This window comes from Ailuropoda melanoleuca, chromosome 8 (assembly GCF_002007445.2).
Source record: "Ailuropoda melanoleuca isolate Jingjing chromosome 8, ASM200744v2, whole genome shotgun sequence".
NCBI lineage: Eukaryota > Metazoa > Chordata > Mammalia > Carnivora > Ursidae > Ailuropoda > Ailuropoda melanoleuca.
This window is the reverse complement of record NC_048225.1, coordinates 27,847,176-27,870,168: the sequence shown is the minus strand read 5'-3', so window position 1 is coordinate 27,870,168 and position 22,993 is coordinate 27,847,176.

The window sequence follows — 22,993 nt, the reverse complement described above, 5'->3', positions numbered from 1 at the left end:
GATCATGCCCTGAGCCAAAGGTGAACGCTTAATGCCTGAGCCACCCAGGCGCCCCTTTCCACCTCCCAGTTAACCACCCTTCCCTTTCCATGTCTGCCCCTAGAAGTGCTTCAAGGGAAATGCCAGGGAGTGCAAAGATTATAAATTAATAATCCACAGCAATACTTGAAAATGATTTTTTTTCTTGAAGTGTTAGCATGAGAAAATAAAACTGGGGGGGGGGTGTTGGATAACTAATCCAACAGTGACAGAACAGGATTCTGAACACGCTATTCTCCTAAATGACACACAGAAGGAGCTGGAGCTTTGTAATACCTTTTATATTGCTGTCTGCCATCTGGTCAGCAATTCTTAAGCCTAAAATATTCAGGTAAGCTCTGTTTTCCCAAATTGAGTGGTGTTATGGGGATTTCAGCAGCTACTTGTCTTCTTAAATATCATTATATTTTACTGTTTTCCAGAACAAAACAAACCACGTTAGCTGGATATTTGCATAGCATGCAGAGTTATGTCAGAGCATAACTGGGGAACTCTAGATGGTGTCTCCGTGCAGAGAGGACTCCTGCATGAAGCAAGGGGTTCTGTTTGCTGTCTGAGCCAAGAGTTCAGGTTGAGGATTCTCATCTGACATGGCTTGCCTCATTCACCTGAATCCTGGCTAGAAACAGTCTTCTCAGGGAGGAATGACTCTTGGATATTCTGCAAGAACAGGAGGAATGAAGTCAATTCTTCTGTTATGGACAAGGCCCATGGACACAGTGTGCGGCCCCAAGCAAACCGTTTCCTACTTTTTTTTTTTTTTAATTCTAAGAGTGCTTCTTGATTATTTTACCATCCTCATAGAAGCGGTGAGGGGGAAAAAATAGGTCACGTATCAAATGATATTACATTTTTAAAGTATAATTTGCTTTTAGGTATCAGTTCTATCAATTATCTAGATTTTTTAAACTTGGGGAAAATGCCTATTACATAAAATCCGGCATGCAGGGAGGATGAACTCACAGAATGAGATATGTTTAAAGACAGATTTAAACATCCGTGTGATCCAGGTGTCCACGAAGATGGACTTATTTCTTTCTCCACACATGTAATGCAAACATATGTTCAATACGCGGCTGTGGGCACACATTACAGGGGCGATACGAAGTGGTAGAACACAGACATGAATAAGCGATATCCCCAGTTCCCCAAAAGTTTGTAAAACAAAGTTAATGTGAACAAGAGTTAAATTTGAATTTCATCCTTGAGACTCCTTTCTCTTCCCCATTCATGTTCCTTCTCTGTGATTCCACCCATTCTCACGCCTCTAGACAACTTCTACATGCTGACTTTTTCACTATTTATATTTCCAATTCATCCCTCTCTCTCGGACTCTAGACACATTCATCAAACTGCCTGAATCACGTGTCCATCTGGATGTCCCAGAAGTACCTCAAACTCATCTTGTCGCGAAATGAAACCCGCGTCGCCCTCCCTTGTCTGCGCTACCACCTGACCTCCCCATGGAGTGACCACCATTATCTCTGATACCCCACGTCTCATTGATTAATGAGCTTGTAGATTCTGCTACCTTTCTATTGATCTCCATTCCCACTGTCTACAGCTTTGCTTAATTTTTCTTTTTGAAACAAAGTTAGACATACAGAGAAGGTACAAAGGTAGTATAGAGGTGCCCAAATACCCTTTACCTAGTTTCACCTTATGTGAACATTCTGCGTAATCATAGGGTAATCATCAAACCAAGAAATTCTATTAACTAATATACAGAACATATTCAGATTTCACCAATTTCCCTGTTAATGTCATTTTCCTGTTCCAGGATTCAATCCAGGATCCTATGCTGCATTTAGTTATTATATCTGGGTTTGTTTTTTTTTTTAAGATTTTGTTTATTTAGTTGACAGAGACAGCCAGTGAGAGAGGGAACACAAGCAGGGGGAGTGGGAGAGGAAGAAGCAGGCTCCCGCGGAGGAGCCTGATGTGGGGCTTGATCTCATAACGCCGGGATCATGCCCTGAGCCAAAGGCAGACGCTCAACGACTGCGCCACCCAGGCGCCCCAGTTATTATATCTTCTTAATCTCCTCCAACCTGTGACAGTCTGTTAGTCTTTCCTTGTCTTTTGTGACATCAATACTTTCAAAGAGAACTGTTCATGACTTTGTACAATACCCCACAAATAAGGCTTCATTAATACTTTCTCATGATTAGTATGAGGTTGTAAATTACTGGGAAAGTTGCCACAGCAGTTACGTGCCGTTCACGGTCCACGATATCAGTGGGTACGTGATATTGATATAACATCACTCACTAGTGATGTTATCTCTGGGGGTGTCCAGGTAGTATTGGCCAGAAATCTTCAGTGTCAAGTTGCTTTGTTCTCTTTGTAAATACTTAAGGGGAGAAATATCTCCTGTTTCTGCTTAAACTTTTGCCCATTAATTTTAGCATTGATCGGTGGTTCTTGTGGAAGCAATTATTACTGTAGGCTTTTAATGTTGATTTTCTGTTTTTCACATTTACTTTCTACATTTGTTCATTGAAATCCTTCTGCAAGAAAGAGTGGTCTCCTCCTCCATTTATGTATGTATTCAGTTAGTTATTTATATCAATAGAGACTCGTGGCTATTTATTTTAATCTTTATTTATTTTGTTTCTCAAGTTGTTCCAACTTTAGTCATTGGGCTTGCTAACAAGTTGGCTATTGTAACTTTTCACTATGGACATATTCCTTTCTCTCCTTTTAAGTACTCTCTTACTTTCTGGCACCAGAAAAGGCTACAACCTCATTTTATATTTTTTCTTCCCTCTCCCTGGAGTCTACCAGTTCTCTAAGGAGCCCTGGCTACATTTTACTGGACAATGGTACTTAGAAACCAAGGTCTCAGTGCTGGGTGTGCTCGTTGCTACTGTGGGGTGACTGCAAGCAATCTGTCTCAGTGGACAGGGCTGGGGAATATAGGAATGTATCCTAACTCATGCATAAGCAAAGCCCCCCACCTCCATCTGCTTTTCTGTGTATCTGTAGATGTATTTAAATCCCCTGACTCCACATTGATACCTCTAACTCTAATGAGCATTGCAGGGTTTATCTTGCTCTCTTTCTTTCCTTATTTGAAACTTCTTTCTCCAACAATGAGAAACCTGGCTCTCATTCTCTACAATATATTGGTTTATTTGTTTAACCCTAGTATGCAAATAAAATTATTTCAGAATTGCTAATCCATGCCTCTATGAGAAAAAAAAATAGCAACTAAAGTACACTGTTTGGTTTTGGTTCTTTTGTTTTTATTCTCACAATAGCTTACTGCCTAAATTAAACTTTCCTTATTTCTCTGTGGCTCGCCCACTGGAACTGGAATTCCTAGTGAGTTTTTTCCATCTCTGATCCATTCTTCACATGGCAATCAGATTGATTCAGCTAAAATAAAAATCAGATTAACTTACTCTGCTGCTTAAAATTTTCCAATATCTCCCTTTAGCCCATAAGATAAAGGCTCAAGTTTTTGGTATTGCATATAAAGCCCTTCCCAATATGGCTCTTATCTCATCATTTGGTTATTAGTTCTCTAGCTTCTTGCATTGAACCTGATTCAAAACTCCCTATATGTTCATTGACTGAAAAAATATATCAAGTCTTTTGATTAATAAAAATGCTCTGAGAGCAATAATTCCATGATAGTTTCCTAGGAGGTAAAACAGAAAAGGGAGCTTGGAAATGAGAGAAGAGAGAAATAAGATGGTGGACCTAGTACGCTAGAAAGGTCATCTCCTTCAGCCCTCTTGGTCACTTTGAATGTGGCAAGTTAATGATGCAGGTACAAGGAGCAAAACAGACCGGAGTATAATACCAGTTTGCCACTTGCTAACCACACCTGAGACCAAACTTGGTGTTATTGCCCTGACACCATGCTCTTTCCCTTTCCCTCGGAAGGGGTTGAGATGGAAGGTCAGAGAAGGTGACATTTGACATGAATCAGGGAGGAAAGCAAAGCATTCACCTCAGGCATGTGAACAGCCAAAAGAAATGCTCAGGAAAGAGCAAAAGGATTACCTAAAACAACAAACTATGCCTTTCAGTCTTTTCCATGGCTACTGTTTCATGTCTGTATTATATACATGCACACTGTGTGGGAAGAGGCTTTGCAGTATAATGTAGCGGAAAGGATATAGAAATCAAAATGGGAAGTTTCATTCTGTGTCCCTGACTAGCTGTGTAATCTCCATCATGCCATCACGTCTCCTTGAATCTCAAATTCTTCCTATCAGAAACCCTAGAAGTTGAATTTGTGGCCTCTCACACCTCTTCCTTCTCTTTGCTTTTAGGATATTACTCATTCCCCTAGTCTTAACTACCTCTGCTCATCCTTCTTTGCTGCCTCTGATACTCGTGTATCTGTATTTGCAAAAAGGACTTAATAAATGCTGTGAGATGCTGTGCCTGTGAATGTGAAAGATGGAGGAGGTGAAGGATGGTGGCATGAGGTAGAGGGCAGCAGAGCTGTGGCCACTAGGTGACCATGACCAACTGCCCCAGCTTCAAGTCTGTATCATTCCCAAGCAATCAAGCGTGCTTAAAGATTCCCCAATGTGTCCACTGTATGGGTCATGCAGGGTTATCCACTGACCACAAAAATACTGTCCCAAAGTGGACCAGACACTTTTGCATCACAAGACAGCCTATCATGTAGCCAGTTGTATGTGTCCCTATTAAGGATAAAACCAGAAGAAATGGAATGAAATTGTGGCAGCAAAAAAAAAAAAAAAATTTTTTTTAAAAATCTCAGTGTCAGGCAAATCACTCACAAGCACCCAGGTGTAGAATGTCTTTCCCTTTTATTCCTTTCACTGTTAACTGAATTGCTAAGAGATCAGATGGACCAGGTCACCCCCTGAAGGCCTGTTACCCCATTCATAATATCAGATTCTTCTATATTTATGGAACATTTGCATTTTTGCCATTGTGTGTTAATAAAATCTCTTACAATTTTCACAGAAGATGGGGACTACAGTGCACATGTATATATAACACGACCGCTTCTGGTAAGCTGTTCAAAACATATTTCATAGCAATTTCACTACAAGAAATTGTCCCTTGTAAATTGAAGTCAAAGTCAACTTTGGACTAATGGAATCAAATCGTCACTCAAGCTTCACCATCAGCATCATTTTCTTAAAATAATTATGTGGAGTTATGCAATTGTCATTGTTTTGGGTGTTCTGCATTGCTTCTATTCTATTTAGATCATGAAACTTCTGAATTATTTCATTGTGGTATCCATAGCTTTCCTAGTGTACTCAGACATACAGACAGCTGTTTTATTGACTTGTAGTACAGCCTGCAGATAAACACGCAGGCATGATTTCAGCACCAGGAGCCGTCCGCCTCTGGATCGCTCCACGGCTATATGGCCGTGAAGGCTGTGAATGGCTACACTATTGTGCTGCCATTTCAGTTATGTTGCAGTATTTAAGAGAGTGGAAAAATACTGCTAATGGTGATACACTTTAAAGCACCTTTTCAGCTCTAAAAGACTCTTCAGGCAATGCACTGATGCTCTTTCTGTTGAAACGAAGATGTGAAGGTCCTTATTATTTAAGACTTTTAAATAAGCCAGATTTACCAATGTCAAATTACTGGTGAGTCATTTGACCCCATATTTATTTCTAATTTCCACAAGCTGTTGGTAAGAGCTGCCATAAATCAGGTTGCCATTGATCTTGGCTCCCGCTCATGTAATTCTAAGATGAACTGCTTATGATGAACAGAAAAAGACTGTCACTTTGAAGAGAATGCCTGCAGAAGGAGTCCCCAGGATGTCCTGTGGACATGCGTGGGTGCCAGTCATTCAGAGAATAGGGGAAGCAGCCACCTGTGCACTTATATGGGGTGGTAGGGGACCACGAGGTGAACGTATACATCAGGAAATCTGAGTGTGGAGAGCAGTCAAATTTGGCCTTAGGGGAGGCATTAGGGAAAATGATAAGCATGGCTATAATAGATAATCACTTAAAACTATTGATTTAATTAAATGTAACTACATATCCATGTGCAGGGCACTTAACTGATTCTCGTAGTCAGACCTCCTATACATCATGGTATTTCTATTTGAGCTCTCTGCCTGCTTAGCCAGGGGGAAGGCTCTTCTATCTCCCACAGGCTTTGCCTATTTTGACACACAATGGAAGTGCGTCTGAGCCAGTCATCCTTTTCAGAATTTGGCATCCTTGGGTTGCTGTGGTTGTCCTTGGTGGGGAGTGCGGGGGAGTCCATAGTCTGGAGAACACTATAATTATAAGCTTTCCTTGAGTTCTTCTAAGACAGTCACTGTGCTCCTTGCTTCATGGCTTTCACTGAATCCTCACAGCATCTCTGTGAGATACGTATGAGGAGAAGGAAGACTTTTCTCTTTTGATGGGAACAGGAGAAAGAATGATTGTGATAAGGAAGAACAGAATTAGGAATCAGACTCTGCGTATGACTCTGTGCATGAAAAACTACAGGGAGAGGGAGCCGGGTCACTTACTCCGTCTGAGCCCCAGAGCCTTGAGGCAGTGTCTGCTTGGCGATTTATAGCCTGTATCTTGGTGCAGGTGGGTCTCCTTATGCAGAAGACAGAGCTCAGGAAATTTGGCTACAAAGCAAATTGCCATAAATGAATGCTATTTTCTATTAATTCCCATTACATAATTTGAGATTCATTCTGATTAGGGAAAACGCCTCAGAGATATTTTTGGTGAGGAAGGAGTCAGGTGGTGGTAAGCTGTAGGCTTCAGGATATTTACTCGTCATTCCCGATATGTGTGGCCCTTAATCGATTCTACTGTTGGGTTCAGGCATGTGAGGCTGCCTGGCCTCATCTCAGCCCAAATGCTTGGAGAACCCCATGTTTTAACACTCCTGCTTTCAAGAATGCCTCAACTAAGTGAATGGTTCTAGAATCCAAGTGCAAGTTGCAGACCTTGAGTTGCATATGCTCTCTGGGCGTTGTTTCTGCATCTGGAAAATGGAAATCAGGCCAGTTCACAGTCCATGGCCTCTTGTAAAGTGCTTAGTCTGCTACTTTCTTTTTTCTGAGTTTATCCCGTACTTTTGTGGTCTGTCAGGTCTTTGATATTCTTCTGAGGAAAGGGGCCAGAAGACAGAGTCCCCTAAATACCACCTGTTACTGTTCAGGTACCCCCCTTCCTTCCTCTTGCTATCTTACTGATTCAGGGGTTAGACTGTAGTGAATATAAGCTCCACTTCACAACAGGTGTTTGCTGTGTTCGAGTCTATACGTGGTATACCTGTGGGCTGCAGAATCATACCTCACTTGTGGATTCAGCCATCTTGCACACTGCTTCTTTGTGTGAACCTCTCTAATTTTCAAAGAGCTGTGTAAACTAGGAACGACAGTACTCAAACATATCGACTCTATCAGTGAAAAATTTTACACATAAACCTGAGAAAGAGTTGTCCTCACGCTAAGTTTTTCTGGTACTTTTTAAAGTTTCAATCAACAACCGAGAACATAGGATGAGAGCAATAAAATTTTTAGTCTCCCACTGTTCATTCTGGTTACAAAGATAGCAAGAAGAAACTTGCTATAAGCACTTTTTCTTCAGTGACTGTATTCTGCAACTTTCCTCCATTTCAAGAGTGTTTCCTTCCTTCCTTCCTTCCTTCCTTCCTTCCTTCCTTCCTTCCTTCCTTTCTTCTTTCCTTCCTTCCTTCCTTTTCCTTCCTTCCTTTTCCTTCCTTCCTTCTTTCCTTCCTTCCTTCTTTCCTTCCTTCCTTCCTTCCTTCCTTCCTTCCTTCCTTCTTTCCTTCCTTCCTTCTTTCCTTCCTTCCTTCTTTCCTTCCTCCTTCCTTCCTTGCTTTCTTCCTTTATTCTTTCTTTCTTTTGGCTTTTGCATACTTTCTAGAGTTCTCTTCTGCATATTTCAATCTGCTCTCTGACCAATAATTTATGCTAAATTGTAAATGACTGATGTCAGTTTATCAATAACATGCCATCAATAACAGACCAAGGTCAATCTTGGAACACAAATGGTGGCACATTTCCTATGAGCTTCATTCAATACCACACAGGATTCAAGTACCCATTGTGATGCAAGTTATTAATAGGATCCAGGTGTTCATTGTTTTCTTGCGAGACTTTCTAGTTCTATTATTTAGTGAAACTCGGAAGAACCAACAGACTGACTGCAATGAATAGCAGACTCAGCAGTCAACAATCATGAAACCATCCAGCTTATCATTTGCATTCTGCTATGCAGTAGGTAGTTGAAGGTGGAGACCGTGTGATAAGGCACATTTTTGTTAGAGTTTTCTCTTCTCGTGCCATATGTATGATTGCCTCCTGGTAACAAAATTGGTTCTACAAGCTTAAATACTTTCCAAGTGCCGCTTTCCCCTTATGCCAGCTTCCGTTTCTGTGTCTTAATTGTCTTTCCTGTGCACCGGAGGGCCTCACATTTTCCCTCTTTTTCTCCAACTTCATTATCCAAAAACAGACGTCAGTGTATTTACTTCTGGGATGCATTTTCTGTCTTTCTTTCTTTTTTCTTCTTTTGCTAACTTCTAAATATTTATTTATTTGTGAATGCTTCATAACCAAAATCAGACCAGGTATTCCAATATTTAGGCATCTCCAATAGTAACCAATATCCAAACAAATTCCTTTCATGAGAGGTGTTACTCCGCGGAAGAGCTGGACATTCTAGTACATTGGCAAATTATCTCATCATTCCTAAACTGCTTATGGTTCAGTAGTATTAGAGACAGAAAGTGCTTTGGGTGATCTTTCCTAATTAAATTTATTTAAGTGAATTTTTATTGCTCTTTTCCAATGGGTAACATTGCATCTCTTCAACTTGTGAGAATATCATCTAATCAGCTCGATTCACAAGAATTTAGATTCGGAGGATAGGTTGAAATTTTCATACTAGCCCAAGGACTACAAAGAGGCTCTACAGTCTGGAATTTCAGAAATATTATAACACGTATTTTCAACCAAATTTAGCAGTTAATATTGAGTAAGACAAAGGTGACATGTGATGTTCTTTTCATATGATGTGTGAAATTCCTGCCATATACTGTCTACCTGGATTAGCCTTGCATATTCTCCTGTCTTGCACCTTTTCATACCTATGTGAATCCCGTCCTGTGTTCAAAGTCCAGCACGAGGCCTGGCTCTTTATGAAGCTATTAATAATTATCTTAGCACGCAGTGGACTCTTCTCTTTATGTTTCTGGTATTTATTGTCAGTGTCATGTAATTTAACACAATAAAGCCTTGCATTGCCTTTTGATAGGTTAAAGTCTTCCATGTCTTTCCTAACCTTCCATGTCCCCAACAAAGTCGTATATAGACCTAAAACTATAGAATAGATTTTATGCTTTTTGCTTTGTTCCAGTGCTTAGTATATAGTGATTTATACTCATGCATATTTGTTACTTGATTCATGTAACTGCTGGCTATTTTATTGGCTGGAATTGTATTAACTTATTTTTTAAAAAAATGCATACTCATGCTATTTCATATATACTCAGTGCCCAGATTAAATTGCTTCCGGATTGATTGTCCCCCCACGCACACACACGTAAATATGCACGAACAAGCAGATATTCACTCTGAGGGAGTCCGTGTACATTATCTTAGCAGTGTGTCAGGGATCATTTTAAATGGACCTTCCAACTTCCCTCTTCTAGTCTCATCAAGTACGTTTATGCAGGTATTTCCTCTGAAATAAACCCACAAAAGACTTGAAACCACATTTACCTAAATATCTGGAACAGGCCCTTTCTACCTATCAGAATGGTTACCTGTTTTGAAAATCTCGTCTGGGATCAAGATCTTTCTTCATCTTCAGAACAAACCTCGGGTTTTGAGTGAGGCCAACTTGAAAACTTCATCTTTAAGCAACAAATTTCTCTGAGCATGTTCTCTACTTCTATCTACCAAAATAGTTCCTTGTTTCTAAAATTTGTATAGAAAAAAGCTTGTGAGCAAATGATTTCTAAAATGACAGAGCGTTTTTCTTCTTTACTTCAAAAACTATACCCTGCATGCTTACTATCCACATGGCATTGTGTTACGTATACTGCGGATGCTGCAAGAAAGACAAAAACACTGCTTGTATCCGGGGAGACCATACGATTGATCTCCAAACTCGAACAGTGTGGGGAATGAAAGGGGAGCTCTTATAGTTACACCAGGATGACAGGCACAAACTGGGTCTGTCCAGGGAGATTCTGCTCTACGTCACCCGAAATTCTGTTTTAGTTTCTTACCGCTGCTGTTACAAATTATCATAAACCTGGTGGGTTAAAACAATAGAAATTTATTCTTTTGGGGCGCCTGGGTGGCACAGTGGTTAAGAGTCTGCCTTTGTCTCAGGGCGTGATCTGGGCGTTATGGGATCGAGCCCCACATCAGGCTCTTCTGCTATGAGCCTGCTTCTTCCTCTCCCACTCCCCCTGCTTGTGTTCCCTCTCTCCCTGGCTGTCTCTATCTCTGTCGAATAAATAAATAAAATCTTTGATAAAAAAAAAATTTACTCTTTTACAATTCCAGGGAAGAAAAGTCCAAGGTCGGTAATGCTGAGCTGAGATCGTCGCGTTGGTGGGGCTGTGCTCTCCAGAGACTACAGGGCAGGGTCTGTCTGTTGCCTCTTCCAGCTTCTGGGGACTGCCAGCAGCCCAGGGCTTGTGACTGTATCACTCCACTCTCTGCCCCTGTGGTCACACAGCCTTCTCCTCTGCCATCTTTATGAAATCTCCCTGGGCCTCCCTCTTAGAAGGAAACTTGGGAAGGCATTTAAGGCCCACCAGGACAATTCCAGATCACCACTCCATCTCAAAATCCTTAACTAAATCACATCTGTGAAGACCCTTTTTGCTTACATAAGACATGGTTATAAATTGCAGGGATTAGGACCTGACATCTTTGGAAGCCGTTCGCCTGCTTACCACACCACCCCTGCCTTTAATGTGTTTCTGGTGTCACCAAGAGTAAAAGTACACACTTAAGAAATTAGAAAACATATCAGGGAGTATTCATGACTCAGTGCCACATGAATGGTGTGGCCAGTATTGTGCTGTAGAAGAAACAGAAACAGGGTAGCCTTATCCTTAAAGAATAGACAGAATTTGGACAGATGGAGGAGAACAATGGCAGGCAGATAGCCTGAGCAGACGGTTGGGGGCAGGGATGAGCAGAGAGGTTTAGGAGACATGCCTTAAAAGCAGAGGTCATGTTAGGAGCAGTGGAATTAAGTTTGAGAGTGATCCTGACAGCCCATGCCAAGCAAATCCCCCACATCCTCTTACCTTATTTATTCTAGCACCCCTCTCCAGCCTCCCAGTCAGCTCATCCTCCTTAAATCTCCATGATTCATCTTTTCTTCTCCCTTTCAGAATTCTTGTAACTTTGCTTCCACATCCTGAGTTCCACTCACCCTGTCCTGCCTGCCAGGGTGATTTCTACATCTCAGCCCCATTGTTCTTACTACTTTGCATTGCAAACCTTTTGTATGAGACTGGGCCATGCCATGTGTGTCTTGGTCTCTCCAGTACTTAATCAGCAGAGGGGGTAATTTATAGGAACTGCTGAATGAATGCTTCTTGCGTGAATGGATATATAGATTCATAGCAAGGACACTGGGACTCCACCAAAGGTCTTCAGTTAAGTGTAATAGCAGTGGTGGTGGTGTTTGCTGCCAGGTAGCAATCCCTTCTCTTCCACCAAAAATGAGTTTGGAACGCCTTAGGCACCATCTGGGTCACCCTTAATCTACTTAGAGGCAAATACCAAATCATCCTTCTTAGAAGCTATATGCAGTATGTTCTTTCTAAAGATATCTGGAGGTGATGCAGATGGTTTTCTTCTGTCAATTTCAAGTATGTTTCATCTCACTTCCTTCTTCGTGTTACCCACTTTCATAATCTACGCATTTCCTCTTGCTCTGCCTTCAGGCAGTCAGGAAATAAGTGATTGGCTACCTGTTCTTGATAGCCCACAAATGATATTGGTTTCTGGTCGCTGTAATTAAAGGTGACTTAAGTAGAAGAAATTAGGTATCTGCTCATTAATAAGCAAGGTTATGTTCATAAGCTGCTTTGCTACCGTCAAGCTCCTAAATCCAACCCCAACAGCTTTCCATTAAAGTAGGGGATTAACTATCAGTGCAGTACAATGGAAGGGACGAGAAGAACAGCTCCTTGGGTCCCAACAACAAATTACTTCTGAACCAAACCTCTGATTAATAGCTCCAGAGTTGCCTCTCTGCTTTGCATAATTAAGTTTCATGGAGTGTTACAATTAGCAGCCTTGCCATCACCCAGGTAGAAACAGCCACCATTTATTTGGCCAGCAGCATCAAAAAGTGCTGGGTGGTGAATAAGAAGCATTTATAAAGGGTTTAGGTGCATTCTGGGTCATAAATTGAATAAGGCTATAATTACCTTCCAGTAAAAAGCTACAAACATGATGATCCCATGATACTACCCCAAGGTCTCCTTTCATTTTTTTCCTGCTGATGTGGGTCTGAGAACTCCCATCCCTAGTCAAATACTAGCTATGGCATTGCAAAACTTGTAGAGACGCATGGAAGTTGACAGCTTCCTCTCTGTAATACGTCATGGCCTTTCTGAACCTCCAATGCATAGCTTGTTTTATACCATTTATTATGGCTGCATTTGTCATCACACAAGTAGTCAGACACACACTGCAGATGTCGGGTAAGCTTTAGACTCTTGGAACTATCTGGGAAGAAAGCCAAGATGTCATTAGAAGTACTGGGGTACAACAAAATGCTGTGTGCTTTGATGGTTGTGAGCAGGCCAGGAATTAACCATTCGTCAATCCCTGGGATTAAAGCATGACCGGAAAATATTCCTTTCAGAGGGTTTTTTTTTTTTTTCCTGTAAAATGTCATTTCTCTGACACAGTTACTCCTCTGACCAACATTATTTAGACCTTCAGGCAGATAGATCAACAACAGCCATCATAGGGATGATACCCTCTGTTCTAGTCAAGTTTCCCTTGAGTCAATAGACATGAAGCAATGAATGATAACAACTAGTTTTCTGGGGTTTCCTCCTCAGGTACTTTTTCTATGCTCTTAACTCGTACAAGTATTTTCAGTGAAGAGCTCGTGGCACAATACTTAGTTAGCTGTATGTCTTTCTGCCTCTCCTACATCCTTATTCCTTTCACTCTCCCTCTCTTCCTCAGTTTGCCCATTGCCTCCCTTCTTCTTTCTCTTGCTCTCCTTCTCCATGTTCCTTCTTAGCCAGCTTTATATCATGTCTGAGATAAGATCAGGAGTGAGTGATGGGAACCTGGGAGAACCATATTCAGGTCCTAGAACTGTCACTCTCCCTGAGTGTGATTTTAGGCAAATTCACTAATTGTATGGGGGACCCAGATTACTTACTTCAAAAGAGAAAGAAGGAGGAGGAGGAGAGTGGGGATAAAAAGGAGGAAGAGAGATTATTGTGGCTACAATAAAATATTGCCATGAAAATCAAGAGACGGTATCTACTAAAACCCCCTGTAAATTGTATAGAATTCTACAAAATCCACTTGTTTTTGCTAACCTCCTAATAAATATTTTCAGGAATCTTTGCTAGGATTTAGAGCCAGGCGTATTTGGGGGAAAAAAAAAAAAAAGACAGACCATGCTCTAGACAAATTGGGTTCCTCGTTATGCACTTACCAGGAGGAAAATGCTGCCATTCCTTGCTAAAAACGCATTTGTCTTGCAAATTTCTATAATGAACAGATTTTGGAATAAATACCATGTAATCTGTGATGACAGTTCTCTCATTTCTTTTTTATTAGTTCAGTCTTCTCAGCATCTGAACCACAGAGCTACAGAACCTTCATAATCATTAAGGCAGCTGGGTCGTATGCATTTTCCCCCTTTTTTGGCACATAACAGAGTCCCCAGCCAGTCTCTTGTTACTAGGCCCATGTTCTGGTGGCTAAATGCACCTGTATAAAAACGCCAGATCGGAAAAGAAAAACAGTGAGCTGTATGGCCTTTGCAACAATAGGCCATTTTCCCCACTGACCTTTACCTGGGTATATTTAAAACTTGTATTTTACTTGGAGCTTGTGGAGAACTTGAATTGCATTAAACAATAGATCATCTTAAAATAGATCATGTCTACAGAGCATAATGTGGTTGTGGTAAACTCTAATCCTTCTTTTTCTCTATGCCTCTTCTCTTTTGTCTTTCCCTAGGTAAGTGATATTTGATTATTGTTTTGAGCTTCTTCAAGAGACAGCTCAGAGGCCTGCCCAGTTCTCAGTCCTTTTGGAAGGAAGTCTTTGGCCAGTTGCTATTTATTCTGCTCAGTGGTTCCATTTCATCTCTTGGCTTCCACAGCATGGCAGGGTACATGGAGGTATGGCTGTTCACTGTTAATGGGTTTGCATCTGTTCGTGGTAAAAAGAATGTGAGTGTTGGATCAGTGTCAATGATACAATTAAAAGAAATTACTAAGAACGGAATGCCAGAAGATAGTCATTTTAACTCTGCCCATCAATCGATTGTATGGATTCTCACGAATTCCATGTGAGTTTAACAATAAAAATAAACTCAGTGAAACATTGAAGTGAATTATAATAATTTCATTTCTTCTAAGGACTTCACAAATAATTTTTGCCTCTTTTTAAAAGGAGAAAACATGTTTAAATATATTTTGTTTATAGACCAATTGGGTACATGCCTGAGTCTGAGAAAAGTCAATTAGTACCTTATTCCCAGGGAGGGAGTCCAGTATGCTTGGACATACAGTTGAAAACAGGAAAATACAAGTACAGAGGGATGGATGATTCAGTCCCAAGGACTAGAATTATGAGTATTCCTTATGTCTGTAACTCTGAGCACAGTGAGGCATTGTCCCATAAAATTTACTGCAGAACTGTTCTATCAACTCTCAGATCAGAACCTGTACTGGAATTGCCAAGAGGACCATCAGATTCATGAATCTCACCCCACAGCACCTGAAAAGGGTCTTCTAATTCAGGTGGTTGTGGAAGTCAAAGCTGAACTAAGTGACAATGGCGGAAATCTGTAGCAAGAGCAAATGATGATGGCGTAATAAGCAGTTAACTGCAGACCTCAATCTAGATAAAACAGAGATGTGATTACAAGGCAGTGTATTTCTACTAGAAATCCCCTTCGTCTTCTAAGTTGTTGGAAACTTAAACCGGGTGTGGCTAAAGGAAATTTCTCACTCTGCTTCAAGTGAAAGATGTACTCTTCTTTCATCACCGTGGTTCTATATCATTCTCTGACATTTTACTTCCGTTCCATGATAGTTTATGTTATTTCCTTTATTAAGCTAAATACATGGAGCATCCCTGTCTACTTTACTTGTTAAAACATAATTTTTGGAAAGATAAAATGATGATTCCCATACAGATAAAAAATGAACAAGGTATTGTTAAACTCATTATGAATGAGGAAAACAGGCAGAAGGCATATAGGTTCCAAAAGAGAGGCCGAAGTACAGATGTCTGTGTAATAAAGGAATATGGAAATCAGTTTGCAAAGGACATGAAACTGGCTTTTTCCAAGGGGGGGAAGGGAGTCAATTGAACCTGCACAAGACAGAATTTATTTCCATGTCTGCAGACAGAATTGTTTTCTATTACTATCAATTATCTATAATTCACAGAGTTGTAAAATAGCTCAAAGGCATGAAAGGCTAGAAGGAGATAGCCAAAAGGGTGTGCTCTATACAACACGCCATTTTCCATTTGACACCCTGTAATCTCATTTGCTTGTTTCGAATTCTCTTACATACTCACGAGTGTCCATTTTAAAATAGGAAGTCACCATCTACCATATTTTCAGATTCTAATGATCAACGTTCCTGATTTTAAAGTTCAGATCTGTGCCAAGTCTGGGACTTCAGGTAGTACAGCCTTCTTTTGATTCTGTAAACATTTCTGCTTTAGTTTTCTGTGAGTTTTCTGGAATGCCTGGTTTTACCGCTGTTATAAAAAAAGTTCTTAGTATTTCACTGAAAAAGTATAGATTCTTAAGAAATATTTGTTCGATGACTGAGACTTTTAAGGTTACGCATTGGCGAGGCATTCGTTATTCTCTGGTTATTTATTAAATGGCATTATGAAAGTATCCCCCCAATGAAAAAAGTTGGATTTGAAACCTTATGTTTGCACTCCCTTTGCCCTTGTACACATTTTGTCCCTGTTAACGCATCTTCCTAAGTGGAGTGGCATTTTGCAGATCTCGTGTCTATTTCATATCAGTGAGGTTATGATATGGCTAGAGCATACTACCCTCTGAGTTTTGGTGGCTCTTTTTCAAACGTGGATGTGCATCAAGGTGTCTCCTTCCCCAATTTGAGGCCACTTCCCCAAAGGAGTATGAATGAGAAAGGAAAGCAGTGGCCCACGCCGAAGGGGAGGCAAAAGCAGGCATCACTGAGGCACGGTAGGATGTCCCTATGGAGTAGCATGGCGGTTTCAGCTCCCAATCTCACTCGTCAGGGGAGTCTGTGGGTCTGCTGAAGTCTGTGGGTGTGATTGCCTCCCAGCAGATGTGCGGAGCTGTTGCTATGCACGCCCGTTTGCCTCTGCAGAACTCCGCTTCACGCTGTTGTCGCTGATGAAAATCCCTCTCAGTGGGCTACGGCTATGGTGCCACATGGACCCACACTGATGACTTTTTCAGGAGAGGCGGTGCTTCCTTCCACCACTTCCCAGAAAATCATATCATTTTCACTGTTAGCAGCTCTCCCTGAGATTTCCCTAACTCCTCTCACATAGAAGATCCAGCTGTGCTGCTGAGAGAAGTTTGAAAGTGAAAGACCTGTTTCAGTATTTTTCTTCCTCATAAACCATCTGGATGGTTGTTTTTTTTGGGGGGGGGTGTATACAGAGGAAGCTCCCAAAGAGAGCAGACTCCTCAGCCAAGACTTCCCACTGATTTGATCAGACTCTGATGGGAACCTATGTGCTACCAGATTTACTGTGTGGATTCCTCTTGGAGGGCTCGAGATCACTGCCATGAACTATCTCAGCCTCGAACTTTGCTTTTTTTGAAGTAAATTAGAACCAGAAGGTTGGACTTGATGAAGGCAATAAAGATGGCCATCGGTGCGCTGGATTCCAGAACTCCGATCTGTTCAGTGTTTGTTATTTCTTTGATTCTCCACAGCACGTGCAATGTGAAGGGTCGATTCTTAAACACTTAGTTTTTTTTCTTTAGTAGCTGGTTTTTACTGCCAATTTCATGAAGGGCCCCAGATCTCTACAAATTACTTATCAGGCATATCCTCAGAATGAGGATACCCACCAGCCTGAAATCTATTCACTTTTCCTAACGGCCCATGGAGTTCTGAGATATTGCATTTTGTGGCTTTACCTTCTAAAAAACAAATGTGTTTTGTAAGTAAACAAAAATATGATCTCACCCCCGAGGCACCCAGAGAAGTCACAAAGGGTGTATGTCTCCAGGATGATAGGAAGCAAGAGAGGCTGCGAGTAAAAGTGCAAAGGACACAGAGCTTGGGGTGTGTGGTGCCTGTCCTTTGTGCAGGTCTGCCGGGCCTTCTCAGTCCCTGCTGTGTCCTCCCTTCCCCATCCCCATTCACAAACCCTCCCCAGATCTAAACAAACCTGGGATTTCAAAGACGACATCACCCATCTCAAGCGAGGCAGGATTATCAGAGTGGCTGTGGCTTATTAAGCTGTGCGTATCTGTGTTCTCAAACTTCTTTATAAAGCAGTCATTGGAGCACGCGTCTGAGTGACCATCCCCCCTGTGGCTTCTCTTCCTTTCTTTTTAATTCTCTCGGCATCATATCCTACCCCTCCTGCCCTAGCCTGCAGTCCAGAGAAGAGTAGCCCCATGTGCGAATTTTAGTTGCAGATTGATTTCTAGAATCATGATGTGAAGCCGCAAGCAATATGCCAGGTGGAGGGGGTGTGATCTAGCTTCCTTATATAACCCTCTGTAGCTCAGTCACCGAATGTCACTATTTCTCAAGTCCACACATTATCTCACTCTAGCAGATGCAATAAGGCAGAAATACGGGGTATTTGGAATGCAGTTTATTAAGACATGTTTCGGAGCCAGTTGGAGGGGCACTGGCTGGAAATGTTAATCACAGTATCCACCGATGTATTGACCTGCTTGCTGTTCTCCTCCGCCTTGGGGAATTGGAACAGGGCACCCAGCCACTATCATTCTAATTCAAGTTATGATTATGATTATGACTTCCTTCTGGTATATGTATCATACTGTATCTTTTTACTTATGGGGCAAACAACAAAATAATATTGCAGAGATGATAGCATAGTGGGGGGAAAAAAGAGAGTCCTGCAGGGAGGAAAGGGGCAATTTCTTGAACCTCTAGGAAATTTTCTGGGTGTTGGAAAGCATCTGAAAAGCCACAATCAAAAAAGCAATATTGCATCTATATCGCAATGAGCTTTTCTGGGAGCGGGAAATGGCATTATTACTCCTGGAGAAAAGAGTGCTCTTTTTTCCCCTCCCTTTTGATTTAGACTTCTGTGAGTCAAAGTGTTCTGGTGTTTTAATGGTCTGTTTTAAAGATGGAAAGGGCCCTTATGTGTCAGAACACAAGCCTGTCCCAGCCAGCACGGGGCTTTGTTTGATTATGAAGCTTGTTTGGGATAGATGATATTTTTATAGCTTCTGCTTTGCTTCACCAACGGCCATATTGATGTAGCTCTCCAGGACAGGCCTAATAAATAGTTTATAAAACTGTAAGGCCATTCTCTTGGGTAATCTACCACTGTGCCTGCCCAGACTGCAAAATCGCACATCCAGAGTGAGCTGGCTTCTCACACACAGCTGACCTCAGGCCTCAGGGTGGGAGATTTCAGGGTGTGTGTGTGTGTGTGTGTGTGTGTGTGTGTGTGTTCAAAAGAACTGCCTGAACTTTCCTGTGAACATTTTAGGAGAGCAGTGGAGAGTGAAATGTTGGGATGGGGTGTTTCATTAATGTTGCTCAATCTGTACTCAGATGTTGTGGCTGCTGGGAAAGCTGGGACCAGAAAACCTGCGGAAAGCCCTCCCAAAGTGTATTAAGCCTCTGTGATCTCACTATTTGCCAGAAAATCAAGAGGGAGCTGGGAGACGGTGGAAAGATGGTGAACTGGATCTGCGGGCACCGCAGGGTAGAGGGGGTAAGAGGTGAGGAAGCACGCAGCCCACTCTGGCCCCAGGAAGGACCTGCAATTCCTTTAAAGGAGATAGGCAGACTCAAGCTCTCCCGGGGGAAGGAGAGGGACTGTTCCCATAAGGGACCCCCTAGAGCAGCAGCACCCTAACAGCCAGGGGACTGGGGGTGGGGTGGCGCTCAGCGTGCAGGCTCTTTGCTGACCTCAGTCAGCATCCGCAACAGGACAGCAGCTGGGCCAGCAGTTCTGCCTGCAACATCGATCTCAATCAACGATCACGGTATCATGATTTTGGAGCTGAGGACGTCGCTGCAGAGAAAGTTACAGAACAAACAGGCAAATCAAACCCTTAAAAGAACAACAGCAAAACCTGGAAACTTGCCTCCCGGTGGTTCCATTCCTAAGTGGCGGAGCCGGAAGTTGAACCTGGGTTTCGTCTGACCACACAGCCTTGCGTATTGAACTCCCCGCGGCGCCAGTAATGTTGGTATTCTGGGGAGCCAAGTAGGAGATGTGATTTTGAAAACTTGGGGAAATGCCCTTGCCCAGAAATCCCCACTGCTCCTAATACCTGAGCATTTCAGGCTAATCGGTCTGAAAGCATACCTCTAGTTGGAGGATTTCAGACTTATTAAAATTCAAGTGTCCCTGGGAGAGATAAAACGTAAGCTGCTATTTATTCTCGAAACTCCATTCCTCTGGCCTCGCCGGCACAGGGCTTAACAGAGCCACACTAATAGTCCAAACAAGTCTTTCTCAAGCTCTACCCCCACCTGTTCGGGGAAATGGAAGCTCTTCTAAAGGCCCTTCCAGGTAGTTCTGGGGACCCAAGGATGTTACCTATCTATGCCTGGAGGAGCTCCTTGCTTTCCTGGGCTGTCTAGTGTTTCCTGCTCTCCTGCTGTATGTTGTGGTCACATCTCCTGGGACCCCCAACCCTAAGCTAGCCACAGGTGCCCACCCAGGTGCGACACAGATGGCAGCTGTTTGTCCCTACTCCGCATGCCCCAATCCCTCCCATTACACAATATCCAGTCACCCACTGCAACTGCTGAGATGCCAGCCTCTTCCTTCCCGGTGGTCCACCTAGGGTGGCATGAAGTAGATCACTGAAGTTTTCTTTGTTCCTCTGTTGAAGTCAAAATCACCGCAGGGCTCAGGCACAGGCCATCAGGCCCTCCAAATCACCAGCACCATTTTCTGTCGAGGGTTGCCACCCTAATCCAGCATTCACCCATTCTTCTTGACCTCAGCTGGGCAACTCACCATCCCTCCTTCGGTGCCTGACTCTCAGAGTCTCCAGACGGGCTCAGGTATCCCTAACGCCAGAGTGAGTGCAGGATAGCCAGGGAGGTAGAACTTTGGGGTGCTGTAGGCAACAGGCTTTCCTGAGGGCTCCCTGGGTGAGGGGTCCCTTTCTAGGTACAGCCTTTGCCACTGAAATGAATGAATGGAGAAGCTGAGAGTGGACTGTCTCGGTGAATTAGAAAGGGAAAGCTCTGGAAGCTGGGGTACTGGGGGAGCGGCTGGCTCTGTGTTTGCCTCGGGTCACATCTCCCTCCTGGATACCTCGCACACCTCCTCACCACTGGAGGCACAGGCAGTGGTGGTCAGTGACCATCCCAGAGCCTGAGAAGACCCAGCATTCTTCACAGGTAGCTATTGGCAGGTTTCTGTGGACCCTGGAATTTTGGAATGACCGAGGAAGAGGAAGTAAGAATGCAAACCCTTGTCCAGGCTCTGACCTCCATCAAGTAAGTTCAGCACGACTTCCACAGGCTTAATCTCTGTAACTGTGAATAAAGAATATATGCTTACCCTGCTTGCCAGGATTCAGCTCATGGTAAAGATATGTAAATAAATATAGCCAATTAAAATTGAATTAAACTGCCATCAAAATGTAAAGAAGGAAACTAGAACCATAAATACATGTTTCATCTCTCATGTGAAAGTTTTCTAAATCAGCGTTTATCACCCAAAACAAACAAATAGTATCAACTTAATCCATTATTCATTATACCCTCATTTCAACAAAAGCAAACACCATCTAGGAAAATTCTGGTCCTCGTTATTTTTTAATCAAAATTACCGTTATGGTGTCCTAGCTCATTCCCAGTGCCTTCAATATATTTCCCACTTGCCTGTGATAAAGCTCTTTTTTGACAGTTCAATAAAAACAAACCAAGTCATGATGGACCCAGCACTGTGTTAGGCCCACTTGTGGGATGATATTGAGCTGAATTCTCTACATTCAGGACAACTAAAGACTGTGCGTGTCTTACCTTTTATCACCCCCCTCAAACTCCCCAAGAGAAATAGCCAAGGGGCAAGGCCAGGCAAACACACCAGTCCCAACTTCCAGGAGTCTGTGGCCTAAGCCCCAAGGCAGCTGGTGTGCTTCGAGCTAGCCTGATGGTCAGCAGAGTGTCAGCTCTGAATGTTCCTGAGAATCACCTGGGACATTTGAAAATAAAAAGCAAACAAACAAGAACAGTGCTTCTCGTGGCTCTTTCTCACAGGATTCTGATTTAATTGTCTGTGCTAAAGCCTGGCAATCAATGTTCTAAAAGTTCCCGGATGATTTTGATGTTCTGCCTGGGTTGACAATTGTGGATTTGGGGGGTGATCCCTCTGCATGGGCTGTAGCCTGCAGACCCCAAACAGTCTTTATTTCCCATTTCTCCCAGGCCCACAGCCAGGTCTGGCCCCTCTCTTTTAAGCACTTGAGAGAAAATAAGCACTTTGGTAGAATGGAGAAAGGAGCTTTAAGCCGCTCAGCCTGTGGAATTTGCCCAGTGCTTAGGAGAGGCTTACAGCTGCTTGACCTCGGGGTGTCTCGTGGTGGGATAGCTCCCAGCAGGACTGTTTCCAGGTGTTCATAACCTCTGCAGCCTCTAGGAAGCCAGAGCCTAGAGAGAGACAGAGAGAGCAAGGAGCTAGGCCGGGAGGCTTCTAGTACCTTTTCTTCATCCTTTGCCAACCTTGGCCTTGAAAGAACAGAGTTTAAAGACAGAGTCCCTCACAGAGGCTCAGGAAGCTGTGCTCCCTGATGCCCAGTACGATGCCCAGAACCTACGCAACAGAGGGAATTGAATTTGGAAAGAGCGTATAGCTTCCTTTTTCCAGAAGTCAGCTGGGATAGAAAGACTACAAGCTGTAAGCCTGTCCTTGAGGGGACTGCAACCTAATGAAGGGGGCTAGAAGCCAGCGGCTGCACTGCCTCCCCTCCCCCTTTGCAGGATGCAATCTGAATTCCAAGGGTTGACAGAAGAGGCCCTTTAGGAGCTGCTGGTTTCCTTCTAGTCGAGTCTGCTCTGTCTGGCCACCCCCCACCCACACCTAGGTAGTTCTCTGCATGCTTATTTCCTTCCTGTGTCTTCTGCCGATCCTCTGTCTTCTGTTCCTTTCCCCCAGGGCTACTTCCTGCAGGCCAGGAAAGGTCTGCCTCACTGTTTCTTCCTCTTGAAAGCCTTTCCTGGCTCCTCCAGTCTGTGGCGAGCTCCCCTGCTGCCTTCCCATAGCATACTCCTACACTTCTTCCCCAGAAAATCTCATACCCAATTTTGTCCATTTCTTTGTTGGTATTTTTTTTGTTCACCTTTCTGACAGAAGAAAGCAAACAGTGGCTACAGTTACTCTGTCCAGTGTGGCAGTCGCTAGCCTTATGTGGTTCTTGAACACATGGAAAAACAATATTTTGAATATCCTGAGTTAAATACAATATGTTAGAATAATTTCACTGTGTCTTAAAAAATTATTTAATTTCATTTTTTCTAAGTCATCTCTATGCCCAGTGTGGGCGGGGCTTGAACTCAC